The following is a 22,918-nucleotide window of genomic DNA, read 5'->3' on the forward strand; positions in this document are numbered from 1 at the left end:
TCAATTCATAACATTTTTGACATGCGTTTTTCTGGATTTTTTTGTTGATATTCTGTCTCTCACTGTTCAAATAAACCTACCATTAAAATTATAGACTGATCATTTCTTTGTCAGTGGGCAAACGTACAAAATCAGCAGGGGATCAAATACTTTTTTCCCTCACTGTAATCAGGAAGGTGGTGGAGCTTACACCATATTGCTTACACCTTACACATATACAACCATCTAAGGGTTAGGGCCAAGGGAAAGAGTTAGGGAGTGAAGTGGGAACGGCTGATTCACTATGGTTATCGCGAATCACACAGGGAGCCTTTTTTATACGTGTGTGAACAAGCATGTTTAGGCTGGAAAAGGATTTGCATGGGATTCAATGAGAGAAAACAGACAGGCTAATGGCATGTCAATGGCATCATAAGTATATAGAAAGCCAAATTAGAAAGCTATTTTTCTCACGGCGCAATGCTTGTAAAACGAGCTGGTACATTCTCTGAAAATAGACAGTTTATGCATTGTTACCGAGTCTGGAATTGTGAAGTGCAGGTTAGCATTTTTCGCCATGAATCTTGTTCTGGAGGCAGCTCTGCGAAGTGGTCACTAGTTGGCCTAGTTACAGCCACAAAGTCATAAAATCAGATTTGAAACCTAACCACACTGCTAACCCTAATGCCTGACCCTAACCCTAAATTAATACCAAAAAGCTAATTGTTGTTGTCATGAATTTTTACAATATAGCCAGCTGGCCTATCTAAGGGGAAATCGCTCAGTTCTGCCTCCAGGACAAGCGCGATGACAATAAATGTCAACACGCTTGTGAAGTTAATTTAAAAAGTGTCTCTTTAGTGTAAATAAGTGTAATTGCAAGCCAACATTATGTATAGACTAGTGCTTATGAAGCAATGTATGAATGCCACGTTATTCTACATTTATAAACTTGACTGTGTCCTCCAATGTGACCACAGTCACCTTCTCCACCTCCTCCATCATCACGGCCCCCCCTCAACGGCCTCCTCCAATGTGACCACAGTCACCTTCTCCACCTCCTCCATCATCACGGCCCCCCCTCAACGGCCTCCTCCATGGTGACCCTTATGGTGGAAAATTGCAAGACTATGTAATAATAATTTTATTGCATCAAATGGTTGTTTTATGCAACAGAATAGAGTATTTTATTAACTATTGTGTGTGTGTTCTACTGAGGATGGGCCTCGGGGAGATAACACTGATAGGAGATTTACGATGTCTTTTGGGTGATAAAACCTAAAGAGTTAATGTTTCTGTTCTATACGGTGCCAGGGAGAGATGGTTCTAGTTTGTAGTCTGAGGGCCAGACACAGGTCTCTACACAATGAAAACTGTTGACACAGCAGATACTGTCTGCTATGTATTATAGGTATCTTTCATACAGATCTTAACCTTGTGACCCGTTCTATATATCTGTTGTTCGTCATGTAGGTTGAAAGGGTGTATCTTGGCTATAAAGACCATAAGACTTTTGTCTCGGGGCTCTCAACCAATCATCTGAACGTGAATCGTAGACCAGCCATGACAAGCCATGACAAGCCATCATTATCGTAGAGCACTCAATCGATTCACTTTATATGGTTGCGTTGTATTGACCTGCTCCCTTATTAATAAGTGATTAAAAATGTAGTTAATGTATAACTCTGACTTCTAACTCTGCTCCGCCACTTCTAACTCTGCTCCGCCATCACCATGGGCCCTCCTCAGCTGCCTCCTCTATGGTGACCACAGTCACCTTCTCTACCTCCTCCATCACCACGGGCCCTTCCTCAGCTGCCTCCTCTATGGTGACCACAGTCACCTTCTCTACCTCCTCCATCACCATGGGCCCCTCCTCAGCTGCCTCCTCTATGGTGACCACAGTCACCTTCTCTACCTCCTCCATCACCACGGGCCCTTCCTCAGCTGCCTCCTCTATGGTGTCAACGGTCACCTGCTCTACCTCCTCCATCACCACGGGCCCTACCTCAGCTGCCTCCTCTATGGTGTCAACGGTCACCTTCTCTACCTCCTCCATCACCACGGGCCCTTCCTCAGCTGCCTCCTCTATGGTGACCACAGTCACCTTCTCTACCTCCTCCATCACCACAGGCCCTTCCTCAGCTGCCTCCTCTATGGTGACAACAGTCACCTTCTCTACCTCCTCCATCACCACGGGCCCCTCCTCAGCTGCCTCCTCTATGGTGACCACAGTCACCTTCTCTACCTCCTCCATCACCACGGGCCCTTCCTCAGCTGCCTCCTCTATGGTGACCACAGTCACCTTCTCTACCTCCTCCATCACCACAGGCCCTTCCTCAGCTGCCTCCTCTATGGTGACAACAGTCACCTTCTCTACCTCCTCCATCACCACAGGCCCTTCCTCAGCTGTCTCCTCTATGGTGACAACAGTCACCTTCTCTACCTCCTCCATCACCACGGGCCCCTCCTCAGCTGCCTCCTCTATGGTGACCACAGTCACCTTCTCTACCTCCTCCATCACCACGGGCCCTTCCTCAGCTGCCTCCTCTATGGTGTCAACGGTCACCTTCTCTACCTCCTCCATCACCACGGGCCCTTCCTCAGCTGCCTCCTCTATGGTGACCACAGTCACCTTCTCTACCTCCTCCATCACCACGGGCCCTTCCTCAGCTGCCTCCTCTATGGTGACCACAGTCACCTTCTCTACCTCCTCCATCACCACGAGCCCTTCCTCAACTGCCTCCTCTATGGTGACCACAGTCACCTTCCCTACCTCCTCCATCACCACAGGCCCCTCCTCAGCTGCCTCCTCTATGGTGACCACAGTCACCTTCTCTACCTCCTCCATCACCACGGGCCCTTCCTCAGCTGCCTCCTCTATGGTGACCACAGTCACCTTCTCTACCTCTTCCATCACCACAGGCCCTTCCTCAGCTGCCTCCTCTATGGTGTCAACGGTCACCTTCTCTACCTCCTCCATCACCACGGGCCCTTCCTCAGCTGCCTCCTCTATGGTGACCACAGTCACCTTCTCTACCTCTTCCATCACCACAGGCCCTTCCTCAGCTGCCTCCTCTATGGTGTCAACGGTCACCTTCTCTACCTCCTCCATCACCACGGGCCCTTCCTCAGCTGCCTCCTCTATGGTGACCACAGTCACCTTCTCTACCTCCTCCATCACCATGGGCCCCTCCTCAGCTGCCTCCTCTATGGTGTCAACGGTCACCTTCTCTACCTCCTCCATCACCACGGGCCCCTCCTCAGCTGCCTCCTCTATGGTGACCACAGTCACCTTCTCTACCTCCTCCATCACCACGGGCCCTTCCTCAGCTGCCTCCTCTATGGTGACCACAGTCACCTTCTCTACCTCCTCCATCACCATGGGCCCCTCCTCAGCTGCCTCCTCTATGGTGACCACAGTCACCTTCTCTACCTCCTCCATCACCACAGGCCCTTCCTCAGCTGCCTCCTCTATGGTGTCAACGGTCACCTTCTCTACCTCCTCCATCACCACAGGCCCTTCCTCAGCTGCCTCCTCTATGGTGACCACAGTCACCTTCTCTACCTCCTCCATCACCACAGGCCCTTCCTCAGCTGCCTCCTCTATGGTGACCACAGTCACCTTCTCTACCTCCTCCATCACCATGGGCCCCTCCTCAGCTGCCTCCTCTATGGTGTCAACGGTCACCTTCTCTACCTCCTCCATCACCATGGGCCCCTCCTCAGCTGCCTCCTCTATGGTGACCACAGTCACCTTCTCTACCTCCTCCATCACCACGGGCCCTTCCTCAGCTGCCTCCTCTATGGTGACCACAGTCACCTTCTCTACCTCCTCCATCACCATGGGCCCCTCCTCAGCTGCCTCCTCTATGGTGTCAACGGTCACCTTCTCTACCTCCTCCATCACCATGGGCCCCTCCTCAGCTGCCTCCTCTATGGTGACCACAGTCACCTTCTCTACCTCCTCCATCACCACGGGCCCCTCCTCAGCTGCCTCCTCTATGGTGACCACAGTCACCTTCTCTACCTCCTCCATCACCACGGGCCCTTCCCCAGCTGCGTCCTCTATGGTGACCACAGTCACCTTCTCTACCTCCTCCATCACCACAGGCCCTTCCTCAGCTGCCTCCTCTATGGTGTCAACGGTCACCTTCTCTACCTCCTCCATCACCATGGGCCCCTCCTCAGCTGCCTCCTCTATGGTGACCACAGTCACCTTCTCTACCTCCTCCATCACCACGGGCCCCTCCTCAGCTGCCTCCTCTATGGTGACCACAGTCACCTTCCCTACCTCCTCCATCACCACAGGCCCCTCCTCAGCTGCCTCCTCTATGGTGACCACAGTCACCTTCTCTACCTCCTCCATCACCACAGGCCCCTCCTCAGCTGCCTCCTCTATGGTGACCACAGTCACCTTCTCTACCTCCTCCATCACCACGGGCCCCTCCTCAGCTGCCTCCTCTATGGTGTCAACGGTCACCTTCTCTACCTCCTCCATCACCATGGGCCCCTCCTCAGCTGCCTCCTCTATGGTGACCACAGTCACCTTCTCTACCTCCTCCATCACCACGGGCCCCTCCTCAGCTGCCTCCTCTATGGTGACCACAGTCACCTTCTCTACCTCCTCCATCACCACAGGCCCTTCCTCAGCTGCCTCCTCTATGGTGTCAACGGTCACCTTCTCTACCTCCTCCATCACCATGGGCCCCTCCTCAGCTGCCTCCTCTATGGTGACCACAGTCACCTTCTCTACCTCCTCCATCACCACGGGCCCCTCCTCAGCTGCCTCCTCTATGGTGACCACAGTCACCTTCCCTACCTCCTCCATCACCACAGGCCCCTCCTCAGCTGCCTCCTCTATGGTGACCACAGTCACCTTCTCTACCTCCTCCATCACCACGGGCCCCTCCTCAGCTGCCTCCTCTATGGTGACCACAGTCACCTTCTCTACCTCCTCCATCACCACGGGCCCCTCCTCAGCTGCCTCCTCTATGGTGTCAACGGTCACCTTCTCTACCTCCTCCATCACCACGGGCCCCTCCTCAGCTGCCTCCTCTATGGTGACCACAGTCACCTTCTCTACCTCCTCCATCACCACGGGCCCCTCCTTAGCTGCCTCCTCTATGGTGACCACAGTCACCTTCTCTACCTCCTCCATCACCACAGGCCCCTCCTCAGCTGCCTCCTCTATGGTGACCACAGTCACCTTCTCTACCTCCTCCATCACCACGGGCCCCTCCTCAGCTGCCTCCTCTATGGTGACCACAAGTCACCTTCTCTACCTCCTCCATCACCACGGGCCCCTCCTCAGCTGCCTCCTCTATGGTGTCAACGGTCACCTTCTCTACCTCCTCCATCACCATGGGCCCTTCCTCAGCTGCCTCCTCTATGGTGACCACAGTCACCTTCTCTACCTCCTCCATCACCACGGGCCCCTCCTCAGCTGCCTCCTCTATGGTGACCACAGTCACCTTCTCTACCTCCTCCATCACCACGGGCCCTTCCCCAGCTGCCTCCTCTATGGTGTCAACGGTCACCTTCTCTACCTCCTCCATCACCACAGGCCCCTCCCCAGCTGCCTCCTCTATGGTGTCCACAGTCACCTTCTCTACCTCCTCCATCACCACGGGCCCCTCCTCAGCTGCCTCCTCTGGTGACCACAGTCACCTTCTCTACCTCCTCCATCACCACGGGCCCTTCCCCAGCTGCCTCCTCTATGGTGACCACAGTCACCTTCTCTACCTCCTCCATCACCACGGGCCCTTCCTCAGCTGCCTCCTCTATGGTGACCACGGTCACCTTCTCTACCTCCTCCATCACCACGGGCCCCTCCTCAGCTGCCTCCTCTATGGTGACCACAGTCACCTCCCTCTACCTCCAAATTGACAATCTACTGGCAAATCCTAGTCGGGAACTCGGGCCTCTTTCTAGAGCGCCGACCTGAAGATCACTTACGTCATGATTCAACCTTATTTTTTTCAGAGTTCGCAGTTGTCTTGAAAGCACCATAAATGCAGAGAATGACAGAATTTGATGACAAACTTTGATGACAAAATTATCCCACGAAGGACCGCCGCGCCACCTTCCTGTTCAAGTGAGCACAGCACAACAAGAAGAGTCCAAAAATGTATTGTACGCTGCTGAAAAAAATATGTAATATGCCGGGGAGATATATATACTGTAGCTAAGAAAGTAATACAAAGTGTATGTTGTATAGTAAGCTGTTATTAGCCCTTGTACCTCACCCTAATTAGTTGGTCCCTTTCCCCCTCTTAACTTAGTCTACTGTTCTGACTTGGTGGTGAACATTTAGCCTATAGCCTGTTTTAGAGAAATGCCATCATCAAATATTGTAAGAGCTTTCGTTGTCTGCTTATATGCCCCCTTTATTTATCCTACGGCTCCGACTTGGTGTACAGGTAGAATACTGTAAGAATGGCCCATGTTCTAAATTCTGTCACTGTCAATTTCAAAAGTGCTGAACAAATAGTTATATTGACTACATCCGTCATAGCTCGCTCCCTAATGTCTTAATCGAAATTATGGATTGCCTCTTATCCGCTCATCGTCCCCCATAGTATGTACATCGCAATTGTCAGTAGAAATCACATTCATTTAAGCAAGTCAGCCATATCAGCGATGTTTTTTTTAAGACAGTAAATGAGGCTGATTGAACTGTTTCTCTGCCAGACAAGGCTCCGCTGATAGCCAGGTGTAGCAGTGGTAAAGTGTTGGGACTGCTGTTGGGACTCTGCTGTTGGGACAGCTTTATGTAGGCCCTAACAGTTTGTGGGCCCTGTTTGACACCGTTTTAGTGCAACTAATGTATTGTTCAGTGTTGTGTTGTGTAGTGTAGTGGCTTTTCTGGCATGCCTCAAAAGAAATTGGGGGAAGTTTGCCCAACTAAGATGTACATGCTAAAATCACCACTGGGCCTATTGTAAAAGCATACAAGCAATTCTATCCGAGCATATATTGTTAAATTTCAGATTTTTCTTCAATTTTCTGTCTACCTCCTCTAAAGCACTCACATCTTTAGTCTCCAGGAATCAACACCTGGACAGAGGTTCTGTAATTGAGCTTCAGTAGACAAAAGCTGTTAAAGCTGTTAAGGTTAAAAATGGAACGGAGTCAAACGTTTTTTCCATATGTTTGATGTGTTTGATACAGTTCCATTTATTCCATTCCAGCCATTATAATGAGCCAGTCCTCCTATAGCTCCTCCCACCAGCCTCCTCTGGTTTTAACATATGGATATCCCTAACCTCATAAACGGATGAGCAATCATTTCTCCATTAAAATTCACATCTATCTCAATTTGCAAGCCAATGCATTTACGCTTTCTAGCTAAGTACATAATGTAAAGTATCAACCTTTGAGCAGATTTGAATTAATGAGCATTGAAAGAGATCAAAAGGACACGTGTCAATTGTATTATAATAGTAGAATTACAGTGCTTGTTAGACTTGTTTGCAGTAAAGAGGTCGATTTGCCAACTTCAGACAGGAATTATCATGCTTTGCTTGTTCCTTTTATAGTTCCCAGACCTCAGTGAAAGTCCACCTGGGAATGCCAGAGGACAGTATCAGAAGTGTCCACAAGTAACTTTCTGACAATGAGATTTGGCCTCCTGCCCACCTGAGCTGACTGTTGGTCTTATCAAGGAGGTGGTCGAACAGCTTAACTCGTCCCTCTCTGTGACCATCAGCAGAATCATTTCAGGACGGTCCTCCCCTATTGCTTCTGGTACACTCAAATAATTAGGGGCTCAACAAGGGTTCTTCTAATATCCTTAAAGTTCTTCAAAGAACCTTAGGGTTCTTGGCACTGAAAATGGCCCCCAAGAGGTTTTTCCAATAACCTCATAGGTGGGGTTCATCGAGGAACCTCCTTAGTTTGTGGGGGTTCTTGCTGCCTAACAGCCCGACTGAAACACTTCGGTTTGAATTTGAAAGGACAGCAGGTGTAGGCACTTAACTGACAAATGTAAAGATCTCCTCAATTTAAGGTAAGGTTTGTCCCTTGTTTGATCGAAATGTATATTATTTTATGATTATACCATTTATATTTTCATATTTTTGCAAGTCTTTCTAAAACAGAAAATGGACACAATTCAATGGATATCAATCAACAAAAATGTAAGAATATGTAGGCTATAAGAATATGTTGAGGGCCAGCTTTAATGGGTGCAGATGACTGAACTGCTCACTTTTGTGTCTGTTTCTGCAGGTATACAGACAAGGAGGCATACAAATGTATTTCAATTGGTATTGGTATGTTATAAAGATCACATATACCATCCTCCTTCCTTACTTGGTCAATGAATATACCATAGGCATCTACATTATGGACAAGGTATATGTATGAAAACCATTATCGAAACAGTTTTTTACATTCACATTCACTACAAAAACCAAGGTATGAATACCGTCATGTGAATGTTTTGTTAATAATCTATAAAATGACTATTTTTTGGGATTCACAGACTTCACCCTCCCTACACCTCTGATGAATATAACAGGAAACCTGTTCGATTACCATGTACTGCAAAATCATTCTGGCTATGGATACAGAGAACATCAACACGTTAACATTACCACACCAGAGGGTATACCCATTGGACTTGGGGCTCTGCTGGGAGTTTACCCCATATTTAGATTTTTTTATTCTGCTTTGCCACTAAAATCATAATAAACACTGAGAACTAAAATATTGTGTAATTGTTGTTATTGTTATGCATATTATTATTATTAATAATAGTAATAATCATAACAACAGGGGTGGGGGGGTAGTTCAAAAATGTACCTCAAAAGGTTTTTCGAGGATCCATTAAAAGGGGTTCTTTGAAGAACTTATATGGGTTCCCCCACAGTTTTAATATGAAGAACCCCTAAAGGATAATCCACAAACCTTTATTTTTTAGAGTGTACTCAGACTTCAGAGTTCAGTCATCAGAGTGCGCACCTGAAAACTGTATACTGGAAACACTCGGTTTGTTATTTTAACTAAATATAACCAATCTTTGTTAAACATAAATACCAAACTTGTTTTCTAGCTTTTTCAATGAAGTTCATGAAATTAAAATCTTGCTAGTAACAGATGACATTCATATTCTGACTATCTCTGAAACTTAGACAATACATTTGATGATACAGTGGTAGCAATACAAGGTTATAACATTGACAGAAAGACAGACATGCCAGTGGTGGAGATGTTGCTGTTTATATTCAGAACCACATTTCTGTAAAGATTAGAGAGGATCTCATGTTAAATACTGTTGAAGTAACATGGCTACAGGTTAATCTGCCTCACCTAAGGCCCATTCTTGTGGGAAGCTGCTATAGACCACCAAGTGCTAACAGTTCGAATCTGGATAATGTGTGAAATGCTTGATAATGTTTGTGATATCAACAGAGAGGTATATTTTCTGTGTGATTTATATAATGACTGGCTTTTATCAAGCTGCCAACTCAAGAAGAAGGTTTAAACTGTAACCAGTGCCTACAATCTGGTTCAGGTTATCAGTCAACCTAACACGGTAGTTACACACAGCACAGGAATGAAATCATCAACATGTATTGATCACATCTTTACTAATGCTGCAGAAATGTGCTTGAAAGCAGTATCCAGATCCATCAGATGTAGTGATATAATATAGTAGCCATATCTAGGAAAACCAAAGTTCCAAAGGCTGGGCCTAATATAGTGTATAAGAGGTCATGCAATAAGTTTTGTAGTGATTCCTATGTTGTTGATGTAAAGAATATTTGTTGGTCCGTGTTGTGTAATGAGGAGCAAACAGACATTGCACGTGACATATTTCGGAAATGGCTTATCCCAGTTACTAATAAGCATCCACCCATTAAGAAAATGACTGTAAAAACTGTTAAATCCCAGAGGATTGATGAGGATTTGAAAAATGGTATGGTTGAGAGGGATGAGGTAAAAGGAATGACAAATAAGTCTGGCTGCACAACTGATTGGCAAACATACTGCAAATTGACAAATCATGTGAGTAAACTGAATAAAAAGAATAAGAAACGACATAAAACTAAGATAAATGACAAAGAATGGTAGTAAAAATCTTTGAAGCACTTTCGATTACGTTAATGAAAAAAAAGGCAAACTCAGCTCCATCATTCACTGAATCAGATGACTCATTCATCACAAAACCGACTGATATTGCCAACTACTTCAAATTATTTTTATATTGGCAAGATTAGCAAATTTCGGCATGACATGCCAGCAACAAATGCTGACACTACACATCCAAGTATATCTGACCAAATTATAAAAGACAAGAATTGTACTTTTGAATTCCGTAAAGAGGTGAATTTTTTTGTTGCTGTCTATCAACAATGACAAGTCACCGGGGTCTGCCAACTTTGATGGAAATTACTGAGGATAATAGTGGACAATATTGCCTCTCCTATTTGCCATATTTTAAATATTAACCTACTAGAAAGTGTGTGCCCTCAGGCCTGGCGGGCAGCAAAAGTCATTCCGCTACCTAAAGTCATTCCGCTACCCCCTTTACTGGCTCAAATAGCTGACCAATCAGCCTGTTAACAACCCTTAGTAATGTTTTAGAAAAGAGTAGAGTAGTTACTGCCTTGGCCACTTGCAACGGAAGAGGTGATGACTGTTATTGCAGACATGGTGGATGAATTGGAAAAATAATATCCGGAATCGGATATAAGGTGCTTCGAGAAGTGACTGTGAAAGTTAAAATGTTGGCATCTGGCAATGACATTGCAGTGGAGCATCTGGATGCTGAAGACTCTTCTGTTCCAAAGGAGCTGAACATAATATGTACATCTTGCCACTCTGTCTAGTGTGAAGTTCAAGACCAAAGTCTCAAAGACAGTGAGCGAAATTGTCGTGAAAAGGTTCAGGAGTGGTATCTCTTATACGGTTCAACCTTCCCATTAATTTAGTGCCACTCCCAGCTTGATGAACGCATCTGACCCATCTGACAGGTACATGGATTCCGCAGCCACTGTGCTTCTACAGACCAATGTGGATTCTGAGGCATCAAAAATAATTGATAACTTTGTTGAAGATGTCAAGGACATTGTGAACTAAGCTAAATTAGATCAGCCAACAAGCGCCAAGAGAGATCCCCAAACGTGACACTGCATTGTGCTTCTGGAGCACACCGACTCCAGTGAACTGCCTGTCTCAATCCTAGCTTGCATTCACCAAGTAGGAGTGAATCACCTATAGCAGACTGTAGCTCATCTTCTGTATCTGGTGTGCGGTTTTTCAACTTGCTGTGTCGAAGAGAAAACACCAGAGCAATCTGAGACAAGTAAGAGTGAGGCAATACTACAAGAGGTCAACTCAACTGGACTTGATGCTCTCCATAAATGCCAAAGTGAGAACTCTCAACCATTACTGTCTCTCTGTGATTCCAACCTGGTGCCCTGCACCAAAGAGGTCTTGTCCCAGATAGTGACCATGTTTAGGTCAGAGGTGGTAGATTTGAAATGGACATCATCTATTTCAGAAAATTCCTCTTCCAACTCCCTTGAAGTCTGTGGCTTTATAGATGGTATCATGTCTTACCTCGAAGACATGACTGATTCCGGTTCTTCATCGTTGGAGGGATTAACCTCTCTAGGGTATGTGGGACGGTAGCGTCTCACCTCGTCAACAGCCAGTGAAACTGCATTGCGCCAAATTCAAAACAACAGAAATCTCATAATTAAAATTCCTCAAACATACAAGTATTTTACACCATTTTAAAGATACACTTGTTGTAAATCCAGCCACAGTGTCCGATTTCAAAAAGGCTTTACGACGAAAGCACACCAAACGATTATGTTAGGTCAGAGCCAAGTCACAGAAAAACACAGCCATTTTTCCAGCCAAAGAGAGGAGTCACAAAAAGCAGAAATAGAGATAAAATTAATCACTAACCTTTGATGATCTTCATCAGATGACACTCATAGGACTTCATGTATGTATTTATGTTTTGTTCGATAAAGTTCATATTTATATCCAAAAATCTCAGTTTACATTGGCGCGTTATGTTCAGTAGTTCCAAAACATCCAGTGATTTTGCAGAGAGCCACATCAATTTACAGAAATACTCATAATAAACATTGCTAAAAGATACAACTGTTATGCATGTAATTTAAGATCCACTTCTCCTTAATGCAACCGCTGTGTCAGATTTCAAAAAAACTTTACGGAAAAAGCACACCATGCAATAATCTGAGTACAGCGCTCAGAGACCAACACAACCCAAAGAGATATCCGCCATGTTGTGTAGTCAACAGATGTCAGAATAGCATTATAAATATTCACTTACCTTTGATGATCTTCATCAGAATGCACTCCTAGGAATCCCAGTTCCACAATAAATGTTTGTTTTGTTCGATGAAGTCCATCATTTATGTCCAAATAACTCCTTTTTGTTAGCGCGTTTAGCCCAGTAATCAAAATTCATGACGCGCGATCACTAGGTGCAGACGAAAAGTCAAAAAGTTCTGTTACAGTCCTTAGAAACATGTCAAACGATGTATAGAACCAATCTTTAGGATTTTTTTAAACATAAATCTTCAATAATGTTCCAACCAGAGAATTCCTTTGTCTTCAGAAATGCAATGGAAGCTAACTCTCTCACATGAACGCGCATGGTCAGCTCGTGGCACTCTGGGAGAGACCTTACTCAATCCCCTCTCATTCGCCCCCACTTCACAGTAGAAGCCTCAAACAAGGTTCTAAAGACTGTTGACATCTAGTGGAAGCCTTAGGAAGTGCAACATGACCCCATTTCCACTGTATCTTGGATAAGCAAAGAGTTTAAAAACTACAACCTCAGATTTCCTACTTCCTGGTTGGATTTTTTCTCAGGTTTTTGCCTGCCATATGAGTTCTATTATACTCGCAGACATCATTCAAACAGTTTTAGAGACTTCAGAGTGTTTTCTATCCAAATCTACTAATAATATGCATATCCTAGGATCTGGGCCTGAGTAGCAGGTAGTTTACTCAGGGCATGCTTTTCATCCGGACATGAAAATACTGCCCCCTACCCAAGAGATGTTAAGAGATATTACAGCCTCAGTGATTAAGAAGCTCTCCAGTGAAGAGTTCAAGATGAACACTACCAACAAAGTGCAAAAAATACTGATAAAATCAGTCAGTAGCTTTCCCAGGAAAGTTCGTTCCAGCCAGACAGATTCTCAGGTGTCACCAACATCAACAATTTCCTTGAGGCATACCGATTCAACTGCTTTTGTTATCATTGGATCAGTTAACAAAGACATAAAGAGCCTTTTCCCACCAACGACTTATAATAAATCTCTATGGCAGGCAGACTTTATGCTTCAACATAGCAATGAGGAAAGCTTAGAGTACACTGAGGCAGCACCCGAAGGTGCACCCGTCTGCTGTGGAAGTGTCTAAGAAGAAGATTTGGACAATTGCAAAGATTATTTACCACAATGTGAAGACATAGATGAGGTAATGTCTGCAATAGTGGATATCATCATAAAGGAGGTACAGTATATACACAGAAAGAAGGGAGGTTTGCATCCCACCCTGATCAAATCAAGCGCATCATTTCTGAGAGCCACTTGACCCCTCTGCTTCTGACAGTGCTTCTGACACTGCTCAAAAAAATAAAGGGAACACTAAAATAACACATCCTAGATCTGAATGAATGAAATACTCTTATTAAATACTTTTTTCTTTACATAGTTGAATGTGCTGACAACAAAATCACACAAAAATTATCAATGGAAATCAAATTTATCAACCCATGGAGGTCTGGATTTGGAGTCACACTCAAAATTAAAGTGGAAAACCACACTACAGGCTGATCCAACTTTGATGTAATGTCCTTAAAACAAGTCAAAATGAGGCTCAGTAGTGTGTGTGGCCTCCACGTTCCTGTATGACCTCCCTACAACGCCTGGGCATGCTCCTGATGAGGTGGCGGATGGTCTCCTGAGGGATCTCCTCCCAGACCTGGACTAAAGCATCCACCAACTCCTGTGGTGCAACGTGGCGTTGGTGGATGGAGCGAGACATGATGTCCCAGATGTGCTCAATTGGATTCAGGTCTGGGGAACGGGCGGGCCAGTCCATAGCATCAATGCCTTCCTCTTGCAGGAACTGCTGACACACTCCAGCCACATGAGGTCTAGCATTGTCTTGCATTAGGAGGAACCCAGGGCCAACCGCACCAGCATATGGTCTCACAAGGGGTCTGAGGATCTCATCTCGGTACCTAATGGCAGTCAGGCTACCTCTGGCGAGCACATGGAGGGCTGTGCGGCCCCCAAAGAAATGCCACCCCACACCATGACTGACCCACCGCCAAACCGGTCATGATGGAGGATGTTGCAGGCAGCAGAATGTTCTCCACGGCGTCTCCAGACTCTGTCACGTCTGTCACATGTGCTCAGTGTGAACCTGCTTTCATCTGTGAAGAGCCCAGGGCGCCAGTGGCGAATTTGCCAATCTTGGTGTTCTCTGGCAAATGCCAAACGTCCTGCACGGTGTTGGGCTGTAAGCACAACCCCCACCTGTGGACGTCGGGCCCTCATACCACCCTCATGGAGTCTGTTTCTGACCGTTTGAGCAGACACATGCACATTTGTGGCCTGCTGCTTGCACAAAGGCGGAGGTAGCGGTCCTGCTGCTGGGTTGTTGCCCTCCTACGGCCTCCTCTACGTCTCCTGATGTACTGGCCTGTCTCCTGGTAGCGCCTCCATGCTCTGGACACTACGCTGACAGACACAGCAAACCTTCTTGCCACGGCTCGCATTGATGTGCCATCCTGGATGAGCTGCATTACCTGAGCCACTTGTGTGGGTTGTAGACTCCGTCTCATGCTACCACTAGAGTGAAAGCACCGCCAGCATTCAAAAGTGACCAAAACATCAGCCAGGAAGCATAGGAACTGAGAGGTGGTCTGTGGTCACCAGCTGCAGAACCACTCCTTTATTGGGGGTGTCTTGCTAATTGCCTATAATTTCCACCTGTTGTCTATTCCATTTGCACAACAGCATGTGAAATTTATTGTCAATCAGTGTTGCTTCCTAAGTGGACAGTTTGATTTCACAGAAGTGTGATTGACTTGGAGTTACATTGTGTTGTTTTTTGAGCAGTGTATATTAATGAAAACAGAGTGACCCAAGTCTCTTGGGAAAAAGAAAGAGAAAGAAAGAAAGAAAAGAAAGAAAGAAAATAAAGAAAAAGAGCTGCAGTTCCGAGGTGGAGACACTGCCTATTTTATATATATGATAAAGAATTATAGTGAATTAACCCTTTTGTACCACACTATCTGCCACATTGAAGAACTCCAGGTTAAGTGAATTATCACTTCTACTTTTAATCAGCAATCGTAGGATTCATTCATGCTCTTTAGATAACAGGTTAGGGTTACACACTAATTTTCTGTCATGGTCTATGGACCCCCTAAAGTAGCCTTGGCCACCCCATGAAAAATCTCTAGTTCCGTCACTGCAAATAGGTTTATCTTCTGTTTACCACCCCTACCTTGTCACAACACAACTGATTGGCTCAAATGCATTAAGAACTAAATAAATTCTACAAATTCACTTTTAACAAGTCACACCTGTTAATTGAAATGCATTCCAGGTGATTACCTCTTGAAGCTGGTTGAGAAAATTCCAAGAGTGTGCAAAGCTGTCATCATGGCAAAGGGTGGCTACTTTGAAGAATCTCAAATATAAAATATGTTTTGATTTGTTTAACACTTTTTTGGTTACTACATGATTCCATATGTATTATTTCATAGTTTTGATGTCTTCACCATTATTCTACAATGTAAAATATTGTAAAAAAAAAAAAGAAAAACCTTTGAATGAGTATTTGCATCCACATTTTACTGGTACTGTATATACTGAAGAAAAATATGAACACAACCATGCCAGATGTCTCAAGTTTTGAAGGAACGTGTAATTGGCATGCTAACTGCAGGAATGTCCACCAGAGCTGTTGCCAGAGAATTTAATGTTAATTTCTCTACCATAACCCACCTCCAACGTTGTTTTAGAGAATTTGGCAGTACGTCCAACCGGCCTCACAACCGCAGACCACGTGTAACCACGCCAGCCCAGGACCTCCACATCCGGCTTCTTTACCTGCGGGATCGTCTCAGACCAGCCACCTGGACAGCTGATGAAACTGAGGAGTATTTCTGTATGTAATAAAGCCCCTTTGTGGGGAAAAAGTAATTCTATGCCCTCCCAGGCCCATCCATGGCTGCGCCCCTGCCCAGCCATGTGAAATCCATAGTTTAGGGCCTAATGAATTTATTTCTATTGACTGATTTCCTTATATGTAACTCAGTAAAATCACTGAAATTGTTGCATGTTGCATTTATATTTTTGTTCAATATAAAAGTATTTACATTTTCCAAACCTCAAGATGATGGTTCTCACCTATAAATAGAATGCATGTTGAGTTGTAACTGAGAATATTAGTTATATATTAACTTACATCCAAAATAATTTCTGAAGGCCATGTCAACTCTATTTTCTGTAGGAAAAAATCAAATCAAATCTTATTTGTCCCATGTGCCAAATACAACAGATGTGGACCTTACCGTGAAATGCTTACTTACGTGCCCTTAACCAACAATGCAGCATTTTTAAAAAGTAAGAAAATGTGTTAAATAAGAAAAGGAAAAATAGTAACACAATAAAATAACAATAACGAGGCCATATATAAGGGGTACCTGTACCGAGCCAATGTGCAGGGGTACTGGATAGTCAAGGTACACCCCTTAAAATTAGTTGATTTGGCTATTGTCTGCATCATTTCCAATCCCCCATATATTTTGGGGGTAAATATATACTGTATATGTGTGTGTACATATGTGTGTGTATATATATGTGTATGTGTATGTGTGTGCGTATACATGTGTGTGTATATACAGTTGAAGTCGGAAGTTTACATACACTTAGGTTGGAGTCATTAAAACTCGTTTTTCAACAACTCCACAAATGTCTTGTTAACAAACTATAGTTTTGGAAAGTCAATTAGGACATCTACTTTGTGCATGACACAAGTAATTTTTTCAAGAATTGTTTACAGACAGATTATTTCACTTATAATTCACTGTATCACAATTCCAGTTGGTCAGAAGTTTACATACACTAAGTTGACTGTGCCTTTAAACTTCTTGGAAAATTCCAGAAAATTATGACATGGCTTTAGAAGCTTCTGATAGGCTAATTGACATAATTTGAGTCAATTGGAGGTGTACCTGTGGATGTATTTCAAGGCCTACCTTCAAACTCAGTGCCTCTTTGCTTGACATCATGGGAAAATCAAAAGAAATCAGCCAAGACTTCAGAAAAATAATTGTAGACCTCCACAAGTCTGGTTCACAAGTCTGGGAGTAATTTCCAAATGCCTGAAGGTACCACGTTCATCTGTACAAACAATAGTACGCAACTGTAAACACCATGGGACCACGCAGCCGTCATACCGCTCAGGAAGGAGACGCGTTCTGTCTCCTAGAGATGAACCTACTGTGGTGCGAAAAGTGCAAATCAATCCCAGAACAACAGCAAAGGACCTTGTGAAGATGCTGGAGGAAACAGGTACAAAAGTATCTACAGTATATACATAAACTCAGCAAAAAAAGAAACGTCCTCACTGTCAAGTGCGTTTATTTTCAGAAAACTTAACATATGCAAATATTTGTATGAACATAACAAGATTCAACAACTGAGACATAAACTGAACAAGTTCCACAGACATGTGACTAACAGAAATTGAATAATGTGTCCCTGAACAAAGGGGGGGGTCAAAATCAAAAGTAACAGTCAGTATCTGGTGTGGCCACCAGCTGCATTAAGTACTGCAGTGCATCTCCTCCATGGACTGCACCAGATTTACCAGTTATTGCTGTGAGATGTTACCCCACTCTTCCACCAAGGCACCTGCAAGTTCCCAGACATTTCTGGGGGGAATGGCCCTAGCCCTCACCCTCCGATCCAACAGGTCCCAGACGTGCTCAATGGGATTGAGTTCCGGGCTCTTCGCTGGCCATGGCAGAACACTGACATTCCTGTCTTGCAGGAAATCACACACAGAACAAGCAGTATGGCTGGTGGCATTGTCATGCTGGAGGGTCATGTCAGGATGAGCCTGCAGGAAGGGTACCACATGAGGGAGGAGGATGTCTTCCCTGTAATGCACAGCGTTGAGATTGCCTGCAATGATAACAAGCTCAGTCCGATGATGCTGTGACATACTGCCCCAGACCATGACGGAACTTCCACCTCCAAATCGATCCCGCTCCAGAGAACAGGCCTTGGTGTAACGCTCATTCCTTCAACAATAAACGCGAATCCGAATCCGACCATCACCCCTGGTGAGACAAAAACGTGACTCGTCAGTGAAGAGCACTTTTTGCCAGTCCTGTCTGGTCCAGCGACGGTGGGTTTGTGCCCATAGGCGACGTTGTTGCCGGTGATGTCTGGTGAGGACCTGCCTTATAACAGCCCTCAGTCCAGCCTCTCTCAGCCTATTGCGGACAGTCCGAGCACTGATGGAGGGATTGTGCATTCCTGGTGTAACTCGGGCAGTTGTTGTTGCCATCCTGTACCTGTCCCGCAGGTGTGATGTTCGGATGTATCGATCCTGTGCAGGTGTTGATACACATAGTCTGCCACTGCGAGGATGATCAGCTGTCCGTCCTGTCTCCCTGTAGCGCTGTCTTAGGCGTCTCACATTACGGATATGGCAATTTATTGCCCTGGCCACATCTGCAGTCCTCATGCCTCCTTAGATGAGCAGGGACCCTGGGCATCTTTCTTTTGGTGTTTTTCAGAGTCAGTAGAAAGGCCTCTTTAGTGTCCTAAGTTTTCATAACTGTGACCTTAATTGCCCACAAGTGCATGTTCATTAATTGTTTATGGTTCATTGAACAAGCATGAAAAACAGTGTTTAAACCCTTTACAATGAAGATCTGTGAAGTTATTTGGATTTTTATGATTTATCTTTGAAAGAAAGGGTCCTGAAAAAGGGACGTTTCTTTTTTTGCTGAGTTTATTTTTCAACTGTGCTGTGATGCTTCACAAAAGTACTGAACCATTCTATTCTCAGAACTTCTACAGATTGTAAATTAAAGATAAACATTTTTGCTAAAATAATTATTATATTATTGATTGATTGACTACTATTTTTCAAATTACCCAGTATTGCTATCTACAGCATTAGTTCTAGGTAAATGTTGCAATTCTACAGCCATTCCTGGACCTGTGACCAAAAACGAACTACATATGGACAGTACCATAATAAATGATCTAATGACTCTGCCCCCTCGCAGCAAAATCTGCAGAGCTGGGATTTTTGTATAATAATTTAAACAGATTTTTGTTGTTGTTGATTCGTGTCAATTCATAAATCATGTGCCATGGAATCGGTACATCGAAAATCTCTTCCCAACTATTTTGCAATTTATATGGCACAACTCTCCATTTTTGGTCCTTAAATGAAATTGGTATATGTTTTTATTTAACACAATTTTCTTTAACAATTTATGGTCTTTAATGCAGGGCTGACAGACAAGTTTTTTACTTTTCCCCTCTCTACTTGTGTTAGGGTTCGTTCCTACTTCGTCCTTGTCAATCATTAATTCATTGGTGAAATTAGCATTATGACAATATCTTTAATTAAATCATTCAATAACCTTTAATAATGCAATTGCAGGCAGAAGATGACAATCAGGAACATAGCACGCATGTTTCCGAGTAAGTTCTGCATCAAACAAAAGGACTCAAGTTGTTTTATTAAACCGAAGTCCTGCCTTAGTGATGTCACTGACTACGTCATTACCTTTTTATTCCTGAGACCAAAACCCCGCATCCATGGCTATACAAACCGAGTTTCAGTTTTTATCTAAAAGCTAGGCAATAAATGTCCCCTCCCCAAAGTAGATTTATTGTGGAATGTCTGACTAGTCTCCTATCTCCCACACTCCCCTGCAGAGTTCTGTCTCAGTAACACATTTCTAAGAGTGGTCTTCTTTATAAGAGAGAGAAAGAGCAAACAACTGTGGAACAATTCTAAAACTATTAACGAATATATTATATTGTTAATCTGTAGTCTAGGACCCTATAAATGTAAGGAGGGAGGGGTCTTATAACCTCTCACCTTTTATTAATAAAAGATAAGCATAATCAATTATTCTAATACATAAAACATTTTTACAGCCCCAATCATGGGGGGCTGTAAAATAATTTGTATCATCTGTATTGGCGCTTTGCCTGTTTGATGGTTCGTCGGAGGGCATATCAGGATTTCTTATAAGCTTCCGGGTTAGAGTCCCGCACCTTGAAAGCGGCAGCTCTACCCTTTAGCTCAGTGCGAATGTTGCCTTTAATCCATGGTTTCTGGTTGGAACATGTTCCAGTCTGTGTTAGCAAAACAGTCCTGTAGTTTAGCATCAACTTCATCGGACCACTTTTTTATAAACCGAGTCACTGGTGCGTCCTGCTTTAATTTTAGCTTGTAAGCATGATTCAGGAGGATAGAATTGTGGTTAGATTTACCAAATGGAGGGCGAGGGAGAGCTATGTATGCGTCTCTGTGTGCGGAGTACAGGCAATCTAGAATTTTTACCTCTAGTTGCGCATTAATCATGTTGATTTATGCAAAGGATTTTTACCTCTCTCCAGTCTCGCCATTACCAAAATTACATTATGGAAAACAATTATTATATTAGCAAACAATTGTTGTGACTCATCCTATATTGTCCCAAACATCTTTTACTCCCTCGCAACAGTTGTGGGATACACACACACCCACACACTCATACACGCTCAACTCCTTTCCCCCACAACAACCATAGACTCCGATTCTCAACAGTTGCACTATCCCAGAGCCCAACTCAAGAAAGGTCTTGATTTACGAATGCATATACAGTTACAGCTGTATCAGAAGGCCTGCAAAACTGCGCAAAAAAATGGGCAGAAATGGGGAGATTTGATTAACCATAGTCACGTCCTAGATGATGGAGGTCAGATATACCTCCTTCCCCTGAAACACCCACAACATGGTCCCCCGTAGTGACCATATTCCCAACCATGCAGTCAGACCTTTGATTTTGTGCCACCAGGGCCATAATAATATGCCCCTCTCTAAATGTCTGAGTGTGACCCCCTCCCCATGGGTAACTGCAGCTAGTGCCACTGCCTGGGTGGGGGCACCCCACCGGAATCCCCACCGGCTAGGTACAAGGTTGTCAAGGTTCTCATTAACAGCTTTGAGAATTTCCTTGTATATTATGCTCTCCCATCAGGGGGCTTTGGCTCTGTAGGACCAACCCTGCCAGGCAGGCTCAGAATCTTGAGGGGGCAGTGCTGCTCTATGTCTCTGACCACATTTTGGCTACATACAGGCCACTTACAGCAGGCCCATAAAACAGATAGGGACCTCTCCTTAGTATCTGGGTCGTTCAGGTGGGTGTCTAGGGTATAGGGTTGTGGATCGTTCCATCAATATAGGACCATAACTAAATAAATTAGATGTAGAATTTATTTGAAAAATGTTCTTCCCCATGATGGGACAATAAAAACAATTAGATGTAGAATTTATTTTAAAACACTGTTCCACCATGATAGGACAATAAATAAATAAGATAATTCATTATAAAATGTATATCCCTCATCTGCACAACATTGAAAGCTCTCTCACAACCCCTGCTAACAGAAATACGTTGGTTCTGGGATATGCAACCATTTCCTTTCTCACTCAACGCCACTTTCTGAAACACTAAAAAACACACACCACACCATCCACACATACTGTGCCTTCTGTTTGCTGTGTTTTTATCTCCACCATGTTGAATTAGTACTTTTGTGTTCCAATTAGTTATATTTGAAGACAGATAGAAAAGCTATATTTTTGTTGTATTATTACAATCCATAACTGGGCTAGAATCGTGTGTTTCATTATTTTCCTCCTCTATGAGAACTTTGTAATTTTTTAAATAGCCATGGAGTAGTCTTTGTGTCTCTGAACAACTGGTTATCAATATACATTTTATCGACCACGAGAGCTACGCGTTTCCCTTTCAATCTATTTTCCTTGAAAATTGGATACAGAACTTTACGTCGTTCTGCAATTCCCTTCGGGAACTGGTCATTCATGCCTATTTCCGTCCAGCAAGTCTTTTAAACATTATTTTATCTTTAAAGAAAGCAAATGTGGCAATGATTGGGCGTTCATGCCTCTGTCCGAAGCGGTGTACATGTTCGAGTTGGATTTTGTCGATAGCTTCGTGTGTGATCTGAAGCGCTGTAAGGAGGAACTCACTAGCTACACATTCAGGAACTTCTCCTTATTTCTCTTAGATTCTTGTAAGTACCAGATTCTCTCTCATGGATCTAGTCTGTATGTCAAGTAAGGCATTAACTTATTTTTCAATCTTATTGACTATCCCTTTTAGCTTGTTTGTGTCTTTCTCCACTGTCGCAGCTTTTTCGTCACTCATCTTGAGGCTTGCCTTCAACTCTTTTATATCCTTACTGACTAGTTCAAGTATACCCAGTTTGTCATTTATTGATTTTAACAGATCGGTTTCGAACTTTACCAATCCCGGTGGTGAAAATATTAAATCGTCTGTAGAAGAGTCACGTTTTCATTTTGAAATAGGTTCCCCTGTCTTACTCTCCGTCATGTTTGTATTTGTCGATAAATTTCTCTAGTCTTATGATTTGTTTTGTGTTGTTATCCAGATTGAAGGTTATTACTACCACGTGTAGGCCACACAAGCTCACAGTGGAAGCCATTCTTTGGAGTGATGGATCACGCTTCACCATCTGGCAGTCTGACAGACTAGTCTGGGCTTGGCGGATACAAGGAGAACGCTACCTGCCCGAATGCGTAGTGCCAACTGTAAAGTTTGGTGGAGGAGGCTGGGGCTGTTTTTCATGGT

General features: G+C 44.1%; 1 long non-coding RNA gene across 1 annotated transcript; it reads left to right on the forward strand.

Moving 5' to 3' along the window:
- Window positions 1–8,209: 8,209 nt before the first annotated feature.
- LOC139549753 (uncharacterized) lies at window positions 8,210–8,696 on the forward strand. The gene is made up of 2 exons (XR_011669924.1): window positions 8,210–8,337; window positions 8,468–8,696. It is a non-coding gene; the product is annotated as an uncharacterized lncRNA (long non-coding RNA).
- The last annotated feature ends 14,222 nt before the right edge of the window (window positions 8,697–22,918 follow it).

Source organism: Salvelinus alpinus, chromosome 22 (genome assembly GCF_045679555.1).
Source record: "Salvelinus alpinus chromosome 22, SLU_Salpinus.1, whole genome shotgun sequence".
NCBI classification, from domain to species: Eukaryota; Metazoa; Chordata; class Actinopteri; order Salmoniformes; family Salmonidae; genus Salvelinus; species Salvelinus alpinus.